Below are 3,050 nucleotides of genomic sequence, written 5' to 3'. Positions count from 1 at the left end.
AAAGGAAACTACTATGCTCTTCATCAACACCCTGAAGCCACCTTTTATTAACCAAAGGCTGGGTAGCGCAACTAGGAGTTTTTCAGACATAGTAATGTCTAGAGAAATGATAGAAAATGCGATAAAATGTGAGAAAATAGAGGCCGGGGAAAGCGCCAATCAGCACCGAGAAAGAAAGAGCACAAGGTGAATAATGTGAGCTCATATTCGAAATCGATCACCGTAAGCCAACCAAGGTCGACAACTACTGGACAGCAGGGCCCACCCAGACAATAGCCCAACACAAAACAAAATAGGGAGAAATTCTAATTTACGCCCATCCCAATGACGTACAAGGAGTTATACCAAAGTTTATTTGACGCACATGTCGTGTCTCCCTTCTATCTAAAGCCGATGCAACCACCATAGCCCAAATGGTATGACGCAAATGCCCAATGCGAATCCCATGCAGGAGCCACAAGACACTCGATAGAAAACTGCACCACTTTCAAGAAATTGGTTGCAAGATTCATCAACATGGGCATCCTGAATTTTGATGATACATCCAGTGCAGAGAATCCATTACCTAACCATGGGGATAAGGGAATAAATGCGATAATTAAGAGTTCGAGGAAAGAAATTAAGATGAATATTGCAGAAGTGAATACCCCGTTGAAAGAAGTATGGAAGAAAATGGTGGAAAGAGGGTTGATAGCACATAATTCAAGGGTCAGACCTCGAGAAGCAAAGAATTATTGGAGTTCCATGATCAAGAGGATCACGAGATTCAGAAATGCAGTGAATTCAGGGCTTTGTTACAAGGATTGATGGATAATAAGGAGCTAGAATTCTTTGAATATATCGGGAGCCCAGAAGAAACAGATGTGTATGCCTCCGAAGAGGGGTCGATGAAGGATGTTTACAAAGTCAACCACCCAGTGGTTATCATATTACGTCCGAGAATGAACGACGGAGCACAAGTTGCGCCTAAGATCGTAATCCAGAAGCCCGTTGCTTTCTTTTACAAAGATAGCAAAAGGGTACCGTGGAACTATAGTTGCAATGTGACAATCCCGGGAGAAGAGATCCCGATTAATGCATCAGAGGAAGGTTAAGACAAGGGTTTTTATACTCGCAGTGGAAGGCATTATACCCCAAATACAAAAGTCGAGCAGGTTAAAGGAAAATAATTGGCAATTGAGCAAAAGAAAGAGAAGCCGGCGGGACCTGAACCAACCATTAATGAATCATTGACTGAAAAAGAAGCAAAGAAGTTCTTAAAATTTCTAAAGCACAGTGAATATAGTGTCGTAGAACAGTTTCACAAACAGCCAGCTCGTATATCGATACTTATGTTGCTAATGATATCTCTGTAAACAAAATGGATCGCTTAGTCAACAATATAAGTGCCGACAATTTCATATTTTTCAATGACGATGAAGTACTGCCAGGAGGCCGAGGATCGACTGAAGCTTTGCACATCACGACTCGCTGTAAAGGGTACACATTACCGGGGGTATTGATTGATAATGGGTCTGCACTAAATGTCCTACCCCTATCTACACTGAGTAGGCTACCAGTGGATAGTTCCCATATGAAGATATGCCAGAATATAGTGAAAGCATTTGATGGCACGAAAAGTAAGGTAATAGGGAGAATTGAAATACCCCTCTTAATCGGACCGAGCACGTACGAAGTGGATTTCTTGGTCATGGACATTAAGCCTTTATATAATTGCCTATTGGGGAGGCCATGGATACACTCGGCAGGGGCAGTCCCTTCATCGCTGCACCAAAAGTTGAAATTAATGACTGAAGGTCGATTAGTAACGATCAATGCTGAAGAGGATATCATCGCGACAATAACCAGTGACGCCCCATATCTGGAAGCAAATGATGAAGCAATCGAGTACTCTTTTTGATCTTTGGAGTTTGTGAATGCGATGTTCATCACCGAAGGAAATAAGATTTCAATGCCCAGGTTATCTGAGACTACAAGAATGAGACTACGGCTAACTGTTGGAAAAGGGGCTCTACTCGGAAGAGGACTCGGGAGATACCTCCAAGGAAGGATTAATGTACTAATGATGAAGGACAAATAAGACCGTTTTGGGTTAGGGTTTAAGCCGGACATGAAACAAAGAAAGAAGAAACTTGAGAAGAAGCAAGAGAGAAGGAAAGCGCGATTGAACGGGGGAGAAATCTAATGGGAACCAATGATCTTCCCCCAAATTTCAAAGACTTCTGTGTCGGGAGGAGTCATTCACCCCGAGTGAAAGATGTCGGGAAAGGAAATCGTGGAAGGAATGATGTAGAGTTTGGACATCAACACCACATATGAAGAAGGAACTGGGGTAGAGAATTTGTCGGGCATTCGCCCTTATAAGCCAGGAAGTGTTCTGAATAATTGGACTGCGGAAGAGATTCCTGTAGTCTTTAGAACTAACTCTGAGTAATGTCCAAAACACACTTATTGCTCTAGGCCTAGGAGTAATATGTCCTTTTGTGAAATAGACTTATGTTCGAAATCGTTATTTCAATGAAATGCATCATTTTGACTTATTCCGTACAAATATTCTTTTATTCTTTCATTCATGGTCATACCATACATATCATTGTTCTTAGATTCTCTTGTTCTTTGTATCTTCCTTCGTACCTACAACAGGTCTTCAGATATCAATGATGTGAGTGACATTGCTACTAACTCAGAGTCTCCTTTTGAGTAGGATATGTGTCTAGAAGGATCTCAAGACTGTGAGGATGACAGAGACTGTAACTTATCCCCTGATTTGTTAAGGATGGTAGAACACGAGGAGAAACAGATTCTACCCCACAAAGAGACAGTAGAAGTCGTGAACTTGGGAGATGAACTAGAAAAGAAAGAAGTAAAGATCAGGGCTTGTATTACCACAGAGACAAAGCGGGACCTTATTGAGTTACTCCTGGAGTTTAAGGATGTCTTTCCATCGTCATATCAAGATATGCCTGGGCTAAGTACTGACATTGTGGTACACAGACTCCCAATCAAAGAAGAATGCAAGCCAGTTCAGTAAAAGTTTCGAAGGATGCGGC

This window comes from Gossypium hirsutum, chromosome A11 (assembly GCF_007990345.1).
Source record: "Gossypium hirsutum isolate 1008001.06 chromosome A11, Gossypium_hirsutum_v2.1, whole genome shotgun sequence".
Taxonomy (NCBI): Eukaryota; Viridiplantae; Streptophyta; class Magnoliopsida; order Malvales; family Malvaceae; genus Gossypium; species Gossypium hirsutum.
The sequence above is the reverse complement of the archived record's forward strand: the minus strand, read 5'-3'. Positions refer to the sequence as shown.